Here is a 24,920-nt window from a genome sequence, read left to right as displayed (position 1 = left end):
CCGATCAGAAAAAGTTCTTTTCTCATCATGCCCTGGCCGGGATTCGAACCCGGTACCTCCGATGTCACAGACAAGCTACCACTGCGCCACAGGCCGTCAAAGCTATATACATGCTCTTCTTCCTTCTAGCGTTACAGTCTCACCTCCCTGGAGAGGATCTCTGGGTACATTTGACCATGTTACTGGTCAAGTCAGGTTTTTACATTAAGCGACCTCCATCTGATCTACGCCACGTTTGCAGGCCATATTGGATCGACTTTTCGAGAATCATACGGCACATAGAAGAAATATACCTACTGTATGTGTGTTTATGTCTTTATTCTCCTAGACTCATCTGAAGCAGCACATTCTATGAATAACAAATTTTTTGTTCCGTCCATTCTAGGAATGATATTACTGTGAAATAGAATATTTAAGGCAAGGTTGTTGCAAAGAATTTCCTTTATTGTTCAAGCATTGTAATAAAAAAATTCAAATTGCTATATAACATTTTTAATATCATTTTTCAGGCGAAATTTGAAAAATTTGTTTTTACTGTGGGTTCATAAAAAAATTATTATTCTGTATCTCTAATGTTTTATGTTCAAACGCGCAACAAGATACTGTTTATTTAGGTGGTCATATTTGTAGCTAAGATTATTTAAAAATGAATATATATGCGGGACAGATTATACAGATTGAGTTACCCCGAATTCGATGATGCCCAAAATAACTATTCCACGCGGGCACAGCTAGTATTCTTATAAGCCAGTCAGCATATTAAATTACTCCTGACCATTGCCCAATTGAATATGTACCATAACCGAGGGTATCCCATTCAAGGCCGGGAAGCTCCCGTGCCCATCTTGTCCAATATTAATATCGTCCGGCATAAAAACCGTACGGAAAAATGTCCGGTGTCACGGCGCTAAAAAACCAATTAATTTCGCTTCGGAAAATGAAAACGTTTTGAAGCGAGTTCGCGCTGAGTCACTGCGGCGGCGATGGGGCACTGAGTAAGTACTTGTATGAAGAGGAAGTTGTTGGATAATTCAAGTCCAATTATATAATTAAAAAAAAAAGTTTTATTTCTTCAACAAAATTTGTGTTCACTATCATGGGTGCGAGGACTGCCTACTTACATAAAATCACGCCTATTTCCCGTAGGGGTAGGCAGAGACTACCTCTTTCTACGATCTCTGCATACTTCCTTCGCTTCATTCACATTCATAACTCTCTTCATGCAAGCTCGACGGTTTCAGGTACTTTTGACCTGACCCTTTACCATTTTAAATTAATCAAGATACTATATCTTAATTTGATCAAGATACGTTCGTCTAAGTCTTCCCACTCCGACCTTTCCCTCCACACTGCCTATTAAGCAAATAATGCTTGTGCCAGACAGACCTGCTAATAAATCGCAATGTTTAAAACATTATATGAAATTCGATTATGAGGTAATCGAAAACGTTTGTTGACACTAGTATCGTGGTTCAGTTCCATGATGAAATAATTGATAATAATTTTTACCACTAGTTCCATTTACAGTGGAGAAGGCGATTAGAAATATGTCATTTTATGACGTACATGTAGCGTGGCCATTTCTGTGTTAACATTTAGTCGTCGGTGAATTATCTCTTATTATTTAGAATCAATTTTACTATTTTGGCACTATCTCGATGACGGCCTCTATGGCGCAACGGTAGTACGCTTGTCTGTGCCACTGGAGGTCCCGGGTTCGAATCCCGGCCAGGGCATGTTGAAAAAAGAACTTTTTTCTGATAGGCCTGGATCTTAGATGATAGAATCGTTGAGTTAGTATCTCGTAACACAAGTCTCGAACCTACTTCGAGGCTAACTCAATCTGTGTAATTTGTCCCGTATACATATATTTATTTATTTATATTTATCTCAAAGACAGCGTCTCTGTGGTATAAAAATCTAAGTTAAAAAAATATGCAGAGAAACATTACGTTCTTATTTAGCAATAAATATACAATACAATAAGTATTTTTTGTAAAGCAGAACGGTATTAATTGAGCTTAAGATGATTCAAGGATAATAACATCAGTAAAGTGACTCTCGCCGTATATTACATCACGCCAGCCGCAAGTTCGCCTCGGGATGACTTGCGAAATCTTAAACAATACGCCTTTGTGAGGTCGGCGGCTGAAAAATTGAAATATGTTGCTTGTAATTAAATAGCATTTCTATGGCGGCCATTTACATGCCGTTACATGACTTTGCCGTGTGGTTCCCGGCACCAATAGAAAAAATAATAGGACCACTCCATCTCTTTCCCATGGATGTCGTAAAAGGCGACTAAGGGGTAGGCTTATAAACTCGGGATTCTTCTTTTAGGCGATGGGCTAGCAACCTGCCACTATTTGAATCTCAATTCTATCTTAAAGCCAAACAGCTGAACGTGGCCTATTGGTCTTTACAAGACTGTTAGCTCTGTCTGCCCCGCAAGGGATATAGACGTGATTATATGTATGTATGTATGTTACATGACTTATGGCGATAAAGCGTCATCATCCTCTTTGGGAGAGAGCCCGGGGTGCTACTATGACCGTTGTCATGGATTGGGTAAGTCGACATTTTACAAAAAGTGACTGTCATCTGACCTCCGTTACCTTTGTTTTAAATTATTTATTTTCATTGGCAAGTAAATAAATAAAAATATAAGTACGGGACAAATTAAACAGATTGAGTTACCTTGAAAGTAAGTTCGAGAGTTGTGTTACGCGACACTTACTCAATGATACTATATTTTATAATTGATAAAGATTCTAGACCCAGACGAATCAGACAAAGATCGTTTCTCATCATGCCTTGGCCGGGATTTGAACCCAGAACTTGCGGTGTGACAGATAAGCATACTACCGCGCCACAGAGGCCGTCAAGAATATTTTAATGAATTAATCTTAATTAATTATAATTAATGACTGAGAAATACGATAATTGGTTTGCACACAGCCACGGCAGGTTTTGAACCTGTGGGTGACGCTTTTTGTCCGAGCATCTGCAACCGTCACTTGCAATAATGATTTCCTAAATGGCGATCTACGCTACACACTTATATGGAAAATATTTTGGTCATTTACCTAGTTGAGCAAAAATTTTCCAAACCGGGTTGGCTATGGACAAGAATCTTCTCGTAAAACCTACATTGGACTTATATTGTTCCTTATAGTGCATTTCACAGTCCCGAGTTTTCAGACAAAACAAAACTGAGTGTTCCTATAAAAGATTGCTATAAAGTCTTACTTCAGTTAATAAATGAATGCTAATGAGAAGTAACATCCCGCAGGAGAAAGTATCAGCTTAATTAAAATTGTAGGGAAAACGGGAATTAATACAGCGTCTACGAGAGTGCTATGAGCGCGCTACGCAGGTGCTATGAAATGTCTACGAAGCTCTACGACATGGGCTTTGGCAGTGCTTGAGGTCAATCAAGCAAGAAATATTAATACTTTTAAATGGCGCTTAAGATTTTTTGTTTGTAAGGAACTTCAGTTGCAAATAGGAGGCATCTATGGTAATTAAATATGCCAACAAATTATTTAACAAATATTCTATCTTATCAATATTGGTAGATATTAAATTATTTTTTTATTAATTCATTTACTATTTCATGACCACAGAAAATGTATAGGAATAATAAAGACAAGAAACAGAAGTACTCTTTAAAATCTCTTCCAACAGACCCGAATCACAAAATTATTTATAAACATATATACCTACATATAATCAGCTGAATGGCTTTATGTCGTAGAGGCAATTAAATACAGGCTTATTAACTTGGGATTCCTTTTTGGGCGACGGCCTAGCAACAGCTGAGCGTGGCCTCAGTCTTTTGGACACAGACGTGACTAAATGTACGTTATGAAAACTAGTCAATATCAAGCTTAAAATAATGCTTATATTTACTTTACTTCCCAAAAACAAATGCAAATGTGCGAGCAAAACTTGACCATAAATATGAAAAGTTTTCAAATAATTGAATCGAAATAAAAGAATCCACGTCAGAAACTTTGATAAGGGCTCCGATAAAAAGGAAGTAATCCCAATTCATTATAAAAGTTGTTTGGAAAGGATGCAGGGGGTTCATAACAATCAATCAAACGGGAAATGGAAAATTAAAGGGTCCATAAAAATATAATTTTCCCTCTAATGCGTTCGGAGGCTTCGGTGCTCGCCTGAATGTGCGTCTGTTTCTGAGATCTGTAACGCGTTTTATTAATGGTGTAGTTCCATATTTATTATTCATCATCCTTGTATATTTATATAAAATGACGTCTCTTTCCCAAAGGGATAGGCAGAGACTTTATCTTTCATGCAGCATGATCTCTGCACAGTTCTTTCGCTTCATCCATATTCATTACTCTCTTCGTGCAAGCTCGTCGGTTTAGGGTACTCATGACGTGATCTCTCTCCAAAAATATTACTTATTTCAAATACTAGTACCACTCAACGTTATTATAGACGTTTGAGTGCTATTACTATTTCTTCAGAAGTCAGAAAAAAAAGTAAATCGAATGAACTCCAAGGCGATTTGTCACGAATGAGTCTCCACTCCATATTTTAAAATATCGTTTTCTATCAGAGAGCACTCCGATAAAACGGGGCTTGCCTTTGATCATAAAACGACGGAGCCACTCCCCCGCTAACCGCGTTTGCCGCCGCGGCTCCACCCGGCCCGATCGAGTTACTGCAGAACGCGACCACTCCGGCCTTATATTGTATTTAAATAAAAGTCTTATGTGGCTGAAAGGGTTAAGTAGGAAGTCTATAGAGGACCTTAAGAGCGCACTTCTATATAGCTTGTACAAATTACAACTTATCTATGAGTTTCTTTTGCCTTACTTTAATTGCGCTCTACAGCTAAATACGAGTAACAATGAAATCCTGACATTATATTTGAAAGAGGTATATCTTATCCGTGAAAGGCACTGAAAATAGTATGGTTTCTATATTAACATGGTAACGAAAATCTTAATGTTCTTTGGTTGAAAGTTGAAAATTCGGTTATTACTGTTTGAAACGCATTCTAGTTTAAGTCTATTCCAGTGTACAAAGCGCTCGAAGCAAGACCACACGTTTTCAGCGGCGAAGCGAGGAGGCGTCGGACATCGTTTGACACACGTTTGAGAAATGCGTTTACCTAAAAGTAGGGTAACCATCGTTCTTTGGAAGATGAAAAATAAAATCTGTGGTATTTCTTTGTGTTAACTTAGGGTAAAGCAATAGTTTAATTTATCTTCGTATGAGTCAACGAAAATTATTTTACTCAACCACGCGGATAAAGTTCCGGGGAAATACTAGCTATATACATATATATAAATTCTCTTCATATTTTTTTTTTCTAATATCTATTTAACAATTTAGCGGAGTGGCAAATGTACATGGCAATTTCTATTCCTACCAATGAAATATACCTACCAAATGCCACAAACAGAGCTCACACGACCTCCACTCTTGATCCTAACCAATCCCGACGTGTGGTTCCACTAATATTTGCAGTGAGTAGTATGCTGGGTGCAGTCGAACGGTCAGCAAATCGGAGGAAGGGAAGACAAATAGGGCTCTGAATGTTTTAGCAGCGCGCGGTGCAGTGTTTGCTTTGCATGATCGCTGCCCAGTCAGGAAATTTAGCCAGGTTTCTACGAGTACTTTGATGTTTACACACGGAGTTATTTTCATCTTATATTCGGCTACTTGACAGTAGAAGTAGAAAGAGTATGATTAAATAACTTATTTTATTTTTAGCCTATCAGGCTTTTCAAGACTGTTGGCTCTGTCTTCCCCGCAAGGGATATAGACGTGATTATATGTATGTATATATTATTTTATCTTTGAAGATTTCCATTTGCCTCCACGGTTGACTAGCAGATGAAACATTCATTTATAATTTCCCTGACCAGATTAACGTACTAGCATTAAGTCTATTGGTTTTATTTTATTGTTTTTCCGTACAATAACATAAAATTTTCCAACAAATTCTATTTCTAGCATCTACTCGTATCAACTCTAAATATGTACAGCATCACGACCTTTCATTAATTGAATTGTTTATGTTCGTCTGACGCAGGTGTCCCAAAATACTGGAACCGTGAGAGGAACCAGACGTGAGGGAATTAGCGACGTGTTTGGTTAAAAATATTCAATTGTTCGAGACACCTGCATCATTATATAGCTACACCGAAAATTGATTTTTGATACATTCGACAGATGGGTAAAACTAAAGCAGACTTTAAAAAAATCTAAAAGAACTTCTAATACTTCGATTTTCAACGGTGACTTAATAGAATCTTCGTCGCAGTTCCAGAACGCAATGTTATCGTAAAGACAAAGAAATCAGCCATCTAGAAGAATATGTAATGGCTGCCATTAACAAATGATTGGCGACCCAATGGTTAACCTGTTGAATAACCTACCACAGAAATACATACATCCATAAAATTACGCCTTGCCACAATCCCTACATACTGTATTATATAAATTACCTCGTTCAAAGTTCAAAGACCTTTCATCTGTGACATTTGACTCTGAGCCGCGTAATGCACCCAAGCGATTACCACTCACATCGCCGAATAACGTCAACAATAAAACGTAAAATCTTTTAACTGAATGATTGAACGTGCCTCGCCTCATTACGCAAAATTAAGTGGCTCATTTACAAGACTTTCCTACGTCATTGTGCGCAAAATGCTTTTTCCTTTTGTTAGAAATACAGCAATTACGTTTTTCCATTTTTGAACTCTGCCAGCGAGACAAGGCGTTCAACGTACGCACTGGATGACTTACAGATTTTTTTATTACGTTCGACTTGATTTTCTTACTTTTGTGCAACCATAAATTATCATGCTCTCAACTTAGCTTTAGTGAATATATTGACAATAAATATATAGATGATGTAATCAGGACAAAACCTGGAGAATGTAAAGATAAAGCAAATGACCAAAGGCTTCAAAGAGAAATAAATTTCACGTTAAATTGACAAAAGATTTGAATTTGGAGAATTTTATAGGAAAGAGTTTTAACATTACTTAAATTTTTGTAAGAGTTCTTATAATTCAGAAAAATTCTTGGAATTATAACTTTTTTGTGACCAGCTTTATGATGAAGCGGTTTCATCGTTTTGACTCTCACATTAAAAAAAAATTTTAGGCTCGAAAAAACATTTCAATTTCAATGCATTCCAAAACGACGTGAAAACATATCTTCCAGATCAACAACAGGTACTTGAAAGTGAAAAAAAAAACATAATTTAAAAATAAAACAAATATTTTTTAATGATTTGTCCTAATATTTTACTAACCTATGTGTTCTGTGCTCATATTGAAGGAGTCGTGATAAAATAAAGCAATTAAAATGTAATCTGACATTTCATGACGACGGCGGCCTTTTTGAACCGACTTTCATCAATCGCTTTCAAACAAAAAGTCTAAATCTAAATCGGTTCATCCGTTTGTGAGCTACGATGCTACACACATAGAGATAAACAGACGCCCCGTCGTTTTTGTTTATTTACAAAACCTGAAAATTATAAATTTAGACCTGTGAAAAGGAGCAACGAATTACAAAGATCTCTCGAGTGAAACATTCCGATGCGTCCCCTTTTACTCAAGATGGTGAATGATTAATGGCGCGTCTGTTAGCCAATTAAAGGAGATAAGACCGCCGTAATTAGCCTGCAATATTCACAAAACGTCGCAAACATATTTTTCAAAGAAATTGGTTTCGCCGCAGAAAACAAATTTGGAATTGATTAAATTGAAGTTCTTCACACCTACACATTTTGTGTTTGTTGGGTTTTACGCTCGAGCCGAGTCGCGGGAAATTTCTAAAAAATCGGTGAAACTTAAAAAAAATAGAGAAAAAGAACTAAATCAAGCAAAATAGAATAGGGGAAAATCTATATTAATATAATAAATGCGATAACTCTGTCTGTCTGTTATGCATTTACAACTAAACCACTGAACCAATTATGATGAAATTTGGTACAGAGATAGAGTTGACTCTGAGGAAGCGACAAATTCATTGCGAAAAAAGTGAGTGATGGGTTTAAAAGAGGGGTTAAACCACGTATTTGTTTAATTTCCAAAGATTTTTAATAATACTAAGTATAGAAATGGAAAGATTTAAGTTTCCTCTTAACTTCAGTATATTAATACTTGTTCCAGCTTCATTTGACCCGTGAGCTGTGCAGATTATACGTGAAAACTCGTTCCACTTCCGAAAGAGATCGGGCGTGGCCCGTCTTACAGCGGCGCTTAAAAGAAGTACAAATTAGGGATAAGGGTAACCATGAGCTTACAGAGTGATTGGCTGAGGCACTTTTGCTCAAAGAACAACAATTATTATTAAAAATAATAAAAAATATATATTATTTGTTCATAAATGCACCATTTGATTTGTATTAAGTAAATACTTCTCATGAAGAAATGTTGCCCTTCAGTTTATTTTTATATGTAATATGTATGTATTATGGAAAATCAATGTTCCCCTATACCAATAACTTTTAAGGCAAGGATTTTCAATGCAAGAGTAAATTGGCATTATTTAAAAGCTTGCTTACCACCTTAGACCTTATCTCACTTATCATAAGGTAGAGATAAAACGCACTATAAAAATAAAACAAAAAGTCATAATTATTCACGATACACTATTTCTTGCTTATTTACGAAAGCTTTTTTGTGCAGCTGTCAAATTTCAGAAATCTCTCTCAGTGACGCCACACTAAGCCCTGATATAAGAGTTATATCCGCGAATCGTGCCTCGGGGATTTTGTCTCGCAGGTCACTGACCCCGCTTACTAGACGAGATTAGAAACAATACAATTTAAACTCACGGATTACTTGCTTTAAAGTCCAGATAACAGATTAAGAAGTTCATAAAATACAGGTTTAAGCAGATTATCTTCTTAGGAGCCTAGTTTTATTGCATTTCGGAAATGAGATTACCCAAAATAGAAAACGTTTATTTATTAAAATTTCTTAGTAAATTCAAAAAACCTCTTTTTCAATAAACTAGTGTTTTGGAAACAGTTAGGTGAGACTTTTGTTTATAAGCAGACCTCAGGCTTCGTGGGATGTAATAAAAGGCAAGGGGGGAAAGTAAGAAAGAAGAAAAAAGTAAAATAAGATGAAAAAGAGGTGTTTAGTTTAAGTTTTAATATTAAATTACTATTTATACAATCAAATCTTACCTAATCGAGGGTATTGGTCTAAGTCAGAATCTAAGAAGACTCAGTGACAGAAAAGAATAAGCTATGAATAAGCTATAACTACTACTAATGAGTATTACATTTATTTTATCACTTATCATACAAATTATCATTCGCGATGCTTTCAATAATGTTCAATGTATCTGAGTATTCCATCGCAACTAAAGCCGCTCCCTGGATCCTCGTTGATTGTTCTACAAGACTAGACCTGAACTAGCCAATCCGCACCGGCCACTCGGACAACAGTTATCGAGATATCGAGATAGCACCAGATGTTAGCGAGACGACGTAATTGGCGGCTCGGACTCGTGGGCGAATCTGCGACAAATCATTACATACATACATATGGTCACGTCTATATCCCTTGTGGGGAAGACAGAGCCAACAGCCTTGAAAAGACTTATAGGCCACGCTCAGCTATTTGGCTTAATAAAATAAAAATAAATAAAATAAAAATATATTTATTGCCAAAAACACTTACATACCGCTGTTACAAACATAACTTAACTAATTATCAAGTTTTGATATAAACAATCTTATAATATTACAATAATACAAACAATGTACGCTAACAGAAGCTTATAAAAATATTATTGTTTTTAACATGACCTAGAATAATGTTGAGGGTAGAAGCAATAAGTTTGGTAACAGCAGATATCGACGGCTACTCCCCGCACTAGTAAAAACTGTGTTGCGGCAGAGTAGTTATCATCGTCCGCAGTGACCATTTTACATTGACCCATGTACGGCTAATAGGCGCTTTACAAAACAGATCTATTTAAAATTGGTTTATGTGGTGACAATAATAGTATGCGCAAGATTGTCAGATAAAGAATATACTTAACAACAGGATATAGTGATGTAATTTAATTAATGGTTCAAATTCTATTACTAGGTAACCAAGTTGCTTAATATATTTTGTACCAAAAAACTATTTAAATATATTTACTAAGTATATGTACATTGATAAAATAAAAGTATTTACTTATATAAATATTTAGTAATTGTTTACTAATTATACCATATAACTGTAGATTATATATATTTATTAATAAGTATAGTTTAGTATATATATATAATATATAAACATATATAAATACACAATTCACATATATATTCTAAATGCGCGGTTTGGTTAGATTTTCTGTAGCTTGATAATCTAACGTTAATAAGTAATTAGTGACCAGTTTTTTGCAAGACCTGAATGTTTCATCCCTAAGAGTTTGAGCAACCACGCTGCCTATTTTATTATATATCCAGGGACCCAAATATGAGAAACAGTTACGAGCAAATCTAGTTCTGGATTGAAAATGATAGAATTGAGATTCAAATAGTGACAGGTTGCTGGTCCATCGCAATCGAATCCCAAATTTGTAAGCCTATCCCTTAGTCGCCTTTTACGACAACCATGGGAAAGAGATGAAGTGGTCTTATTCATTTTTGTACTAGTGCCGGGAACCACTCGCCCACAAATAATTATATGTAAAACTTTAATAATATAGTCAGCCTTGTTCTTAATTCTCTCTTATTTTTAAATTACTTGAAAGAGATTGAAGAATAGATACTAGTAACCCTTTTTGCCATATAATTACTCAATCGAGCAGTCATTTGTAAATTAGATGTGTGAATTAGGTTTGTATTAAACATGACTTTTTACTTAATTAATTTTTCATTAAGTGAGTGAGTGAATTTAACTCAGACTGTACCACGATTTTTACACTTTTTAAAAGTAATGAGAATGTTTATACGAGTTTTATCTTATTGAAATCAATAAATATAATATGCGACTTTATTTTAAGAAAATTAATAACCAGTCAATCAGCCTGACATTTTCCAGACGAGAAATTGTCTAATAGCCGTGAATGTTGTCCCAGATTGGATTGCATTGCAGAATAACCGCTGGGCCGAGGTTAATTGATGTAAAGGCCCGTGGAGCGTGGAGAGCGCCGTGGTGTGGCCCGATGTTTGCTTACTCCTGACGTCTACACTCGATAACATATAGACGATACGGCTTGGGAATTGATTGGGCGAAACATTCAGCTTAAAGATTTACGAGTGATAGGAAATTGCTTGAAATATACATATTGTGGCGACATCTCTACGCCACTCGTCACAACATCCAATCAAACAACTACTGTCAATCATCGCGAAGAAATTGACGCGCTCATAGAAATAGCAGCGAAGAATCTAAGACGCGATTTCAAAGATTTCACGGATTGGAGCTATATGTACAACCTCCGACACAACATCGTCTGTCGCGCGGTTCCCCAGACATAACACCTAGCCTGGCGGAAGATCTTCCCTTTGGTGGCGGTCGAGCCGAATCATTGCTCCCGCTACAATATTTCTACTTTTTTAAATACCTGTTTAAGTTTTCTTATAGGTAATGTTCTTTCGCTCTTATTTGAGATCGATTTGCGAACGTAGACTCACATCCCATTTGTCAGTAGTTCCTTTTGTGTTCATATAATTCCTAAGGTTAGCACCCGTTACTATTCGAGTTTCGCTTCTACAAAAAAATCCAGCTAAACAGTCTGCCAGTGGCCTCTCAGTCTTGCTGCTGATGAACTGTTGAATCGTCATCATATAAAAAACGAAAGTCTGTCTCAGTCTCATCTATCAAAATCGATGTAAAAAGTTTGTTGATTGTTTAGAACTTGCATTGTAGCAAGTGTTACAATATTTCTTACAGCACATAAAATGAGAAACTACAAAAGTCGCGGCGTTGTTGTAATTTACGACAAGTTGGCCTGTTGGTTTCTACAGCGGAATTAATAAAATGTCACCAACTTTACAAATTATTTAAGAAAGTCGTGGTTAGTAGAGAGGTTTTTCAAGAACATTGTTCACCGCATAGTATACTGATACACTAAAATAAAGTCAGCAGTTTCAAAAATATTGAACGACCACGTTCAGCTGTATAGCTTAATAATAACATTAAGTTTAAAATGAATTGCCACTCATTTAATATAGGAGGCGATTTAGTATATTTTTGAAAAAAATAAATAAACGTTAAATGAAATTAACGAATGGATTCCCGCGGGTTTGCAAATTAGCCTGACTTTTCATTACGTGAGCGGCGCCGCAGGTATAAGCTAGTTTCTACATATGACAAAATATCTCTACTATTGATTTATTTTCACAGAGAGACGCTCCATAGCTGAACTCCAGTGTTTGCCTGCGCCTCTAGCGGAGACCTTTGAGTTGCATGTTTCGAGCCAATTAATGTGTCAACCGTGATATGAATACAATAACGGCTCGGTCGCATTGGTAAGCTGAAGCGGGATCTGGTGAGATTGATTTTATTGATATGTGTTATACATATATTTAATCATGTCTTGATTCCTTACGAAGTAGACAGAACATTATATGTGTCGCCATTTTGATACCGCGCAAAAACTTCTAAAATTATTACGACTAGCCACAAAAAGCACTACGAATTTGTTTAGAAAAATTTTACATTATAATTGAACAGAAATGCGTAGATAACGCGTGAAGAGAAAACAAACAAACAAACTTATTTTCGCATTTATTGTGTAAGTACGGATAGATCAAGCCATGATTGGGCTTGCCTTTTAATCAAACTCGTTCCAGCGCAGCGGTTTAGCCATAAAAGCGAACAGACAGATGGACAAACAATGTACCCATCTTATTAATTATATCCGCTTTCAATATTAGCGAAGGCTAAATATGATTATAAATTAACAAATCCTTTACATCAAAGCTAATGAGATGCAAACAGATCACATCGTTCATTGAAATGACGCGAGACATTCAGCAAGTCTTTTGATTGTGTTTTTTTAACTTAATACTAGTTGGTATTATTTCTTATTGTATCAAAAGTCATATAAACATCCTACTACTATTATAAAGGCGAAAGTTTGTATGGATGTTTGTTACTCTTTCACGCAAAAACTACTGAACCGATTACCATGAAATTTGGTATGTAGGTAGCTGAAGACCCAGAATAACACATAGGCTACTTTTTATCCCAGAGTTCCCGCGGGATTGATAGGGTTTCCATGCGGACGAAGTCGCGGGCGGCCTCTAGTGAAAAATAAAAATAATACGTTTGTTTGAAAATCTCCTTTTTCTTGTTAGTTAAAGACAGGTTTTCAATAAATTTTATTTGTATTTATATTAAAATTTTAGTACTTTTGGAGATCAAATAGTACTGAATCGTTTGCTTACGTATGGCATAGCGACCAACAAAAATATTTTTTAATATTGAACGTGAGAGAAGCTCTGAGCAATGGCCTGGTGTTCATAGAATAAATAATCATCAACTCGTTAATTGATTGTCTATTTCCAAACGATCTTAATTATATACTCTCTTTAGATGATACTAAAAAAAAGTTTTTAAATGAACCCCTTCCTCTGCTGCATATTAATGCGAACTTAACTCAAGCAAAGCGTTCCTCTCTCTCCGCGGGCAAAAGTAAATCTGCGCATTATTCATACGATCTTTGTAAGGCGCACGTTAAAACTGCCAGCGGTAATAATTTAAAGGCGGGTTTGGCCGGGGTAAAGCCTCGGTCACATCGGCCGAATGTTTTAGTAGTCTACACCGCGTCTGCGTTATAAATTAAGGTGACGTGGAGAAGACACTTCACTCAATTTTAGTAAAATGACGGCTCGCGAGTTGTTGACATGGTAACGAGCTAAGACGTGCCATGAACCGGTCGGATCGGCGATGAGCTTACTCGGCGGGTTTGAAATATCACGTTCACTCGTTCATGAATAACATCTCATCTCAGGCATAAGTTCTAGTACACAACACTGTAATAAAATTATGACTAGATAAAAAAAAATGAATGAAGGTTTGTTAATTTCACAAATAAATACAAGGTATCAAATAATTTTAAAAACAAACTTTCTTGTCGTTTCCCATTTTACTAAAGATTTGTTCAGTTAAAAACGGAAATAAAAAATATTCTGATTGACTTCATAATGAATTGAAAATAAGTTATCATAAGAAAATTGAGGCAAGCTAGTCATCTGCCCTGTGTGAAGAATGAATAAATATCCTATTGTCCTTCTGTTCCCTAAATATTTTGTGCCTACAGATTAGGTAGTTATACTTACACTAAAACTAGGGTGGCGGTTAAAGACGAGAGTTGAGCTGCATTTCAATTACATTAGAGATTTATAGTTCATATCAAAACATTTAACATATAATTGTATTAGTGTGTGGCGCAGCAATATGGTATTATACTCGTAGTAATGCTACAAGGTCCTGAGTTGTCATTTCAGCAAGGGCATGTTGTAAAACTCACTTTTTGTGATTAGTCTGTGTCTGGAATATTTATCTATGTATGTTTTTATCAAATATAGTATCGCTAAGTGTATATCGCAAAATACATTTTGAATTAAGGTACTTTTGGCTTTAAACTGAACTATCTTTAACTTATATAGAATGACATAATAAGTACGTTTTATCCCTAAATTCCCACGGGAATATATCCCGGGGAGCAGCTTGTTATTTATGTATCTTTGATATATGCTTGTTATCTTTGTCATCAACTGCATCTTTTATTTTTATCACTTATTACAGTACTTTTATGATGATTATCACCAAAACAGTTTTTTAAAGAAAATCGGTGTATTATTTCCACTGTGACGTCAGCTTTAGGATGCAGCCGTATTGTTCGAGGCGTGTATTCCTCGCTGTCCGCGATAACTCGCTCCGCGGCGGCTCCAACTTTCTTACAATAGCGACACGCTAACTCCATAATTTTCAATCCCACAAATTGCAGTTGGAATTTATATAATTTCGGTATGGCCGCTCCTAGTGCCGGACGGGTAATTAAGTTAGGAAACTGTTCGTGTCCATTTTAAGTCATTAATGATGTTACTAATTACGAAATTTTCCTAAAGGAATTCGTGGATTTACATTAGCAAATCAATTTTCTAATGTTGAATATGTAAGTTAGGATTCACTGCACAGGTGGGGCGGAATTCAGGCGGGAATCGCTTCTTGTAAAAACCCGACTTACTCGAACCAGGATCATGTTCAAATAAATATATACAGGACAAATAACACAGATTGAGTTAGCCTCGAAATAAGTTCGAGACTTGTGTTACGAGATACTAACTCAACGATACTATATTTTATAATAAATACTTATATAGATAAACATCCAAGACCCAAGCCAATCAGAAAAAGTCATTTTCTCATCATGTCCTGGCCGGGATTCGAACCCGGGACCTCCGGTATCACAGGCAAGCGTACTACCACCGCGCCACAGAGGCTGTTCAAAGACACTTCCTAGTTCTAGGAGGAAGAATATATTTATGTCTGACTCACCATCGTTGAAGCCTTAGTTTGTGATAATTTATCACCTCATATCAAACATATCAATTCTAAGCAATTAGCATTATGTCAGATAAATTTCACATGTGATATTAGTCAAATCAAAAACCTAATCAAGATATATTTAGCTACGAGTAAAACAAACGTAGTCCTCCAAATTGTAAGGCTAATGTGTGGAATAACGAGGTGTTTATCTTCTGAAGTCCTCGGCACTGATCTTTATTTACATCTTGATAATTGAACGACACTCGATACCTCTCAATTAGCGACGGCAGACAAGGTGAACTTGTAAACGTAATGGTACTGAGCCGGCTCAGCTTTTGTATTAAAAAGCTAAATAAATATATCTTTACTTATAATAAAAATGCGAAAGTAAGTTGTTTGTTTGTTGAATAAAAAAAAACTGTCTTGATTTATTGGATTCCTTGCATTGCTTTCTCTCAAAGCCGCTTTGAATCTTGGCCACCGATGCCCGAATTCTTTGTTTACCTCTGGGAAAGCGGCATGATGCAAATGTTAGTTCAATCAATTTAATTCAATAAAATATTATTGAAACGTACTTATTCCTTATATTTTCATAGATTTGAAAATATTACGAAATAAAAATAATACATACATACATACATAAAATCACGCCTCTTTCCCGGAGGGGTAGGCAGAGACTACCTCTTTCCACTTGCCACGATCTCTGCATACTTCTTTCGCGTCGTCCACATTCATAACTCTCTTCATACAAGCTCGGCGGTTTCGGGTACTTTTGACCTGACCCTTTACCAGGACGTCCTTAATTTGATCAAGATACGTTCGTCTAGGTCTTCCCACTCCGACCTTTCCCTCCACACTCTCCTTGTATATCTGCTTAGTCAACCTGCTTTCATTCATCCTCTCCACATGACCGAACCATCTTAACATACCGTTTTCTATTCCTGTAACTACATCTTCTTTCACATCACAACATTCCCTTATCACGCTCTTCCTTATTTAATAAAAATAATACTTTCCCATAATCAAATTAGAAAAATTACAGTTCAACATTTTAGCGACATCGCACGTCACGTCCTCGTCCGGCCGGCTTATCCGGAATTAGCGACGGTTGTAGCGCATCATCCGGCAAATAAGCCGGACGCCGGGACCGGAGCACGATCCGTCGACATCCCGCCCGATCGCTCATTGCACGGCGGTCCACAAATTTGGAATTGTACTCGTAGTTACATGTTGACCTATTATATCTGACTTTGTAGCTTCCGACTTGACTTTGACGGCCTCTGTGGCGCAGCGGTAGTACGCTTGTCTGTGACACCGGAGGTCCCGGGTTCGAATCCCGGCCAGGGCATGATGAGAAAAGAACTTTTTCTGATTGGCCTGGGTCTTGGATGTTTATCTATATAAGTATTTATTATAAAATATAGTATCGTTGAGTTAGTATCTCGTAACACAAGTCTCGAACTTACTTCGAGGCTAACTCAATCAGTGTAATTTGTCCCGTATATATTTATATTTATTTATTTATTTATTCAGCCTTGGCAGAATCCTAACCTCCCTCGGGAGGAGCCGAGATTGGGTAATTCAGGTTACAAGAACCGTTGCATGGGAACTTTATCATTCATGAAATGGAAATTTCCGATCTGGGCACATATTGGATCATGGTAACACATCCAGTTATCCGAATGTGCGTATTGCCACACGATGTTTTTTCAGGTCAAAAGTACCTGAAACCGCCGAGCTTGCATGAAGTGAGTTATGAATGTGGATGAAGCGAAGGAAGTATGCAGAGATCGTGGCAAGTGGAAAGATGTAGTCTCTGCCTACCCCTCCGGGAAAGAGGCGTGATTTTATGTATGTATGTATGTTTTCTCTAGCTGCAAGAGCATCAGTCAGCAACCAAACTAATTCGTAACTCCGAATAGATTCACTGGTGTATGACCGAGGCGGGATTCGAACCTGTGCCTCCCTTGAGACTTGAATCGTGAACAAATATTAACAAATGTTGACCAGCCACGCTTTCTAGTACTTTATATGAGTGTATAATGTTAAACAAAGTGCCTTGTGGTTCCCGGCACCAAGAGGACTCCATCTCTTCCATAGATGTGGTAAAAGCGACTAAGGGAATTGGAGCAATAATCTGATGTAAGTTTTCATGCTGGTCTGGCAGCGAAGCAAAAACATAGCGGCTGCCAGCTGCTGCTGCTGCATGAAGAGAGTTATGAATGTGGATGAAGCGAAGGAAGTGTGCAGAGATCGTGGCAAGTGGAAAGAGGTAGTCTCTGCCTACCCTTCCGGGAAAGAGGCGTGATTTTATGTATGTATGTATTTTTTAAGTTTGTTAGCTCTGCCTACCCCGTAACGGATAAAGACGTGACTATATGTATTTATGTTAGTTAACCCTATAAATTGTGTTCCAACTCCTCGCTGCACGGCCGCCTGTCGACGGCAGCAGAGTTATCCGCTGACATCAAGATATAGTGACCGCCCGCTGCGGCCTCCAGTAAACTAGCCGCCGAGCGGTCGGCGCGCTAACTAATGGACGACAGGGCAGAAACTGCGCTACAATAAACAAACATACATATTATAACAGTTCTTTTTCGTCGGGGTAGGCAGAGACAATGTAGAATAGAATAGAACAGATTTATTTTCAAAATTGGATACAAGGTATCACTTATTGACGTCACATCACTTAAATCTAATTATTATAACTACTACCGCTTCCAAAATGCATGTGTAGAAGAAGCGGCGGAACAAACTACACTGCAGCATTTTCAATTTACAAATATAGATCTCTTAAATCTAAATCGTGGACGAATGCATTAATCTACATTAGAAACATGAATGAATGTAAAACTAATTAGTTCAATACGAGTATTTCGTCGTGTCATTTTTATTAAACTTGCATGAAGAGAAATAATGTGGATTGAAAGGGTATGCGAATTTCGATGCTAGTGGAAATATATGAAATTATATTTCTATTTCATTGGTCCATTACTCTCTTTATATACACATGACAATTTTGGATTGAGCCGACGAGCTTGCACGAAGAATAAGGAATGCGGATTGAAAAAGAAGTATGCAAAAAACGTGGCACGTGGAAAGATGTAGACTCTACCGCCTTACGCCTACTGACATAATATAACTCGGTAAAGTGACCTACAAATTGTCTTATACTTCCTCAATCAATTAATAAAATATTTTCCTCTAAGCTACTAATAAATGTATGTGGATCTCGATAAGTTGAGTAGATAGAAAGTTAAAGTAGAAACATTATCTTTTCTTACCTTAAATATATCAATACATAAAACTTTAGGGAACAAACAATAAAAATTACGCTTGAAAGTGTTTTTATACAAACATCCATATAATCACGTCTTTATCCCTTGAGGGAGACAGAGCCAAAATTATTAAAAAGACTGATAGGCCACGTTCTGCTGTTTGGCTTAATGATAGAGTTAACATCCAAATAGTGACAGGTTTTAGGTTGCTAGTCGTAAGTTTATAAACCTATCCCTTAGTCGCCTTTTACGACATCCATGTAAAACAGATGGAGTGGTTCTATTCTTTATTTTATTGGTACCGGGAACCACAAGCAAAGTGTAATTATAAAAACTCCAAGCATTTCATTACATAATAAATTATATAACTTAGTATTAACTTTACCTAAACAAAAGTTCATAATAAAATACAACTTAAATAAGCATCACAAATCCGCTCAACAAGTGTCCCACATATATCAAGGCGACCCAGGGCAGTAAATAAGTCTAAAATAATGTGCACAATTTGCTCCAAATTCCTTGCATTCAGCCTCATGTGAACTGCTGAATATTTTCCCATTCCGCGAATTTTAATGTGTGTGGTGCCGTCGGTGTTGCCAACACCAATGTAGTAAACTGTAGAACAGCTTTAAAAATGGCAGAATATTAAAGAGGTAAAATTAAACATCGTTGGAAAGATATCGACCTGCCAAGAAGAAGCTTTTTAAAATGTAAAAAAAACTGTAAGTCCCTTTTTTCAATCCTGAACCAAGGATTTTCGAAACGTTTAATTTTGTGAATTCCTCGACGAAATAAGCCTTTTTTTTTGTTTTCCATGAAATTGTTCGTCGAATTAACTTTTTCTTAGTGAAATAAACAATGACTAAAAAACTGAAAACTGCTTTGATGTGAAGAAAAAAAAGGGAGATCTACGATTGAAACTAAGCTGTTGGTGACACTGTTCCGTGCTCAAGCGTAATGAGCGGCTGAAAAAAGACGCGGCCAGCGCGAGTTGACTCCGCTTGAATTTCGTTTAATTTCGAATTTACATTATGCAGCGCTTTTCTGCTTGAAAGTGCAGCGACTGCGCTGAATGTTATTTGTAATAAGTGGACAAGTCGTTTCGCGCCTGGAGTTTAATTTAGCAGTGATATACGCGCTCTCCGATCACTGGGCGTGAATGATGTTCTGATCACTTGGTTGGACATTTTATTTCCTTTGTTGCTTGTTGAGGGTTCGAGTATATAGTCAAATCCCATAAGAAAAAAAGGATTAGATATTTCGACTTTTATTGACAAATGATTCTTAATTTACATACATACATACTTATGTTCACGTCTATATCCCTTGCGGGGTAGACGGAGCCAACAGCCTTGAAAGGACTGTATGGCCACTTTCAGCTATTTGGCTTAATGATAGAATTGAGATTCAAATAGTGACAGGTTGCTAGCCCATCGCCTAAAAAAGAATCCCAAGTTTGTAAGCCTATCCCTTAGTCGCCTTTTACGACATCCATGGGAAAGAGATGGAGTGGTCCTATTCTTTTTGTATTGGTGCCGGGAACCACACGGCACCAATATTCTTTGTTTATTCGTACAAAGATTCTTAATTTACTCGTACAAAGGCGCCAACTTTATTTATAAGCCTGCCCTGAAACTCATTTATCAATAACATTGTTCCTAAATTTTAATAGTATTTTCGTGTATGTTTTTACGTCATAATAAACAAAACACAATACCGTATTCTTACTTTCAAACTACTAACAATATATAAAAGTTTTAAATCTTCGCCGTGAAATTAAGATTAAAATAAAATTTCGTGTTCTTCCTAAATATATTGCACTATTTTCAAGCGAAAAATATTGTTCTTCCTTTCAATATCAAAAACAAATTGCATTAGTTTCAGAACTGGAAATACAATTCTTCTGGAAAATGTACGAAAACGTTCATTTATTACAAATTCAATTTTCAATCGTGCGCGCAGGTCTTGTCTAACGAGTGCATTCAGTTCGTGGAAATTAAAAACATTAATTGAATGAATTGCAGCTAGATCGTTGTGGCTTACGAGTACGAGGTATTTCAGTTAAGCTATCGGACAAGATACAATCCAATCACTTTAAAGAGAAGGAAGGACGCCTGTGATAACGAATAAGGAGAAGAGGAATCTACTAATTCGGTGAAAATGGAATTATGCCTGTGTACATACATACATAAAATCACGCCTCTTTCCCGGAGGGGTAGGCAGAGACTATCTGTTTCCACTTGCCACGATCTCTGCATATTTCCTTCGCTTCATCCACATTCATAACTCTCTTCATGCAAGCTCGGCGGTTTCGGGTACTTTTGACCTGACCCTTTACCAGGACGTCCTTAATTATGCCTGTGTAATAAATAAAATGTCAAAATAAAATTTTTGTTTTTATTGAACTGGGAAGCAATATGTCCGTCTTACAGACCCCCAGATGCAGTATAGGATGAGTACAAAATAGTAGGTGGAACAAGTAGAACAACAGAGCATTATCAGGCTTCATTATTAGAGGTATTCAATTTGGTTGGCCATAACGTGGAGTGAATTTCGTTTGACCTCAGCTACCATGTTAAATTGACCCAGAAATTTCACAGGATGGCATTAACAAGAATAACATAACCTTTGCCCATACGATAATAATGCAAAATCTCCTTTCATGAATAAAAAGTAATTAACAAATTGAAAAGTTATTCACATGAAATCAAAGGTAATTACCGAGTGCAGCCGGAGTGGACGCGATCAATTCGATAAAACTTTCCTTGCACATTAATTGGAATATGTTCTTTGCAATGGATGTGTTTTATTCGATTTAAAGCGTTCAACTCGATTCCGGATCGTTAAATGTTTGCTCGAATTAAAGTTTTTCATTGGTCGCTTTGAGCGCGTGTACGAGGAAAACTTGATTGCTATAAATTATTTTGTTTTTACATTTTGTGTCGAGTGATGGGCTAGCGACCTGTCACTCTATCTAAATCTCATCCATATCACTATACTTATGAAAATCTCAAGCCAATGAAGTACTCAAAATCGCAAAGTGCAGGCACCGACCCACGGCAGACGTCAAAGTTAATAAATACATAAAAGATAGTGAACAAACTGCTGACAGACAACGAACAGAACACTGCATCCTCGCATTCCTATTCAGACCAAGGGCAAGGTCTACAAGGCTGTTCGGTCACCTCTGTTGTACGGGTCCAGATGTTGAACAATGAAGTGTGAAGAAGAGACATGAGCAACAAGGACGTACCAACGAAATGAAAATGCTAAGGGCGTGTTAATACTGGATACAATTCAGAATGAATACATTCGAGGGAGTTTTAAAGTTGTACCAATCCCAAGTAAAATGACAGAACACCTTACATTGGTATCGTAGTATAAATAAACGGGCACTCTAGTTTAGGCGCTCGTGCTTAGCTATATAAAGCATGAGTTATTTAAAATATACACAAGTAATACAATATTACTACAACATTTTCATGAGCAATAACATCATAACAACAGCATTCATTTGTGAACCTATTTTTGTTCTTTTACTTTTTTTCCATTCAACAATATATTAAGCTATCACCAGATAGATAGGTATTTCTGTAAAGTTTCACAAGTATGTAATCAACCAACTGATAACAATATGACGTACCCAACTGAGCAACAACGTTGATAGCTCTCAAATGAAACGTCCCGAGCGTTCCCCGGTAACCGGCTGTGACGAGCCACTAAACTCGCCATTAATATATAAATGGCAGTCTGTACTTCGGTCTGTACGTCAGTTCTGGCGGCTCGAGGCTAATAACTGAGTGCATACGGTGCTCTGATTTCGTTGCATATTGCCAGCGTTGACATGTGCAGTGATAGACCATACAGTGCTATTTTTATATATTACATAGGCATTTGTAGGGTGGTATGATCTATTTGATCAATATTTTTATAGATAATTGGAGGTGGCTGGCTGGTACTCCAAGATTGGACAGTAGGGAAAGTATCCAGCTGAATCGTTTCAATCTTATGAAAATTATTGAATCTTTCTTCATAAAATTCAAAAAATCCTGCCACAGATTTGATCACGTGTAGAACTTACAACTTTAAGTTACATATATGTGGAATATATTTCGGTAACTAAAAATCTAATGTAATTCCGTGGTAGACTCCACGGGTACTAAGTCGCGGGCAACAACTAGTGTAAAACAAATATTCAATTGTTGATCTAAATGAAGTGTATCTCAATGAGCGACTCCGCATCGAGTGCCGGCGGATTACGCGAGTAATATCGCGAAATAGAGATTGCAGAGTTCGGGAAATGCATGCGATTGATATTTTATGAGTTCGAAGCACACCATCAATAAGATACATTTCAGAGACTGCTGACTGCTTAATACCGATCTTCTTATAAATATAAACGCTTGGCTGGCTGGCATTTTTTCGCATAAATTATTTATCTTGATGTAGATAGATAAAACGTTTAATCGACAGTGCCACGAATCCTCAAACTTACACAGGTGTGCTGTGAAGTTATACAAAAACTATTACATAACTATTTCTATTTATATGGTCCTTGTATGCTATCCCAAAGACTTTAATCTATTAGAAAGGGTAACACCGCATTCCAGTTTCAACGAATTCCTTACATCGGGGCACTGAGAAGCCAATTTATCAGGACTGTCTTCCACCACAATTACATCATGGCTGCTCTGAAGATGAATTATCTTAATTAATGTTAGTCTGTGTATTTTTTGTCGCGATACTTAATATGTAAAATCTTTTTTTTAACACTGTTATTTTAAGTACACATTAATACATAAAATGATGTCTTAAAATACTAAAATGTACTTTCAGCTGTATGACTTAATGATGGAATTCAAATAGTGACAGGTTGATTGCCCATCGCTTAAAAGAAGAATCCCAAGTTTATAAGCACTTTAGTATAGTCGTTGTGATTGGCTGATGGCAAGTGACGTATAGATATTGCCATCGCCACACATGGATCATTGACCTTAATTCCTATGAGATCTAAAATTCATATTCCTAAATGCAGTCTACATTTTGACATACAGCGCACCAGCAACAATGTTATTCTGAAAATGGCAGCCTTCAAAGCTGTCTCTGCTCCCACAGCCATTTGAATGCGTCAAACAGAAATTGACGCCTAATCAAACCGAATGGAACGATCGCTCTTTTGCAAACAATCCGCAAACAATCAAATGCTGTTTGTTTGTTTGTGTTGAGCGAGCTGCGGATTCCGTGAAATCTAATTTTGACGTTTAATTATTGTAATTGACATTCATAAGCTTAATGCTAATTATAATCAGTAGCTATCGCACAGATAGTCGGTAGCGTGGGAACAAAACATCTGACTCGTCAGTGGGAAGAGTTGGGTTCGCTTTATAAACACTGCGGCCATCTTACCATAAAAAGCGGATTACATTCAATTCTTAATGTAAATTGAATATTTTCTAATTTTCTTACGGTGGCAAAAACGTCGTGAAGAAGCCAAACCAATATGTTATCTGTCCAGTCATGAACATTTGATGGTTAGATCGAGTTCCTCCCTGATTTTCTGAAAGGGAACTGAAGAAAATTTAAAACAATGTTTAACTTATTAACTTATTACTTTAAAAATAAAAAAAAACGATATAACAAAAATACAATAATTTAATGTTCCGTATTTCTTTGCCCGCGTATCGAAATTTCATCAAATTCGCGACGTGTTCCGAAGAAAACCAAACTTGTGTCCGATCCGCGGTTTCAGTTCCCGCACAAGTTCGCTGCGAGTGTGTTACGTCCGCCACCACGACTGTACCTGTTGCTGGACCAGACGTGCGTTCATTTATTTAATGCTGTTTTTATTTGGATAACCTATGTAAAAATATTGCTTTGCTAATCTTTCTCCAATCTTCCTCAAAAGAGGAGATAGAGACTACATCTTATCACTTTTACAAACCCTGAGTTCTTCTCTTTCTTCATTCACTTTATCATATTGTTTATCTGAACTTGTTGGTTTCTTACTTTTTATGGCATCTTTATTTTGTTGCTTATTATAAACAACCAGCGGAGCTAGCATTCTAAACAATATTTTTATCGCGCCATAAACTATCGCTGTCTCGCATTTTATAATGACGTGAATTTCCATAAA

Source organism: Amyelois transitella, chromosome 22 (genome assembly GCF_032362555.1).
Source record: "Amyelois transitella isolate CPQ chromosome 22, ilAmyTran1.1, whole genome shotgun sequence".
Lineage (NCBI taxonomy): Eukaryota > Metazoa > Arthropoda > Insecta > Lepidoptera > Pyralidae > Amyelois > Amyelois transitella.
The sequence above is the reverse complement of the archived record's forward strand: the minus strand, read 5'-3'. Positions refer to the sequence as shown.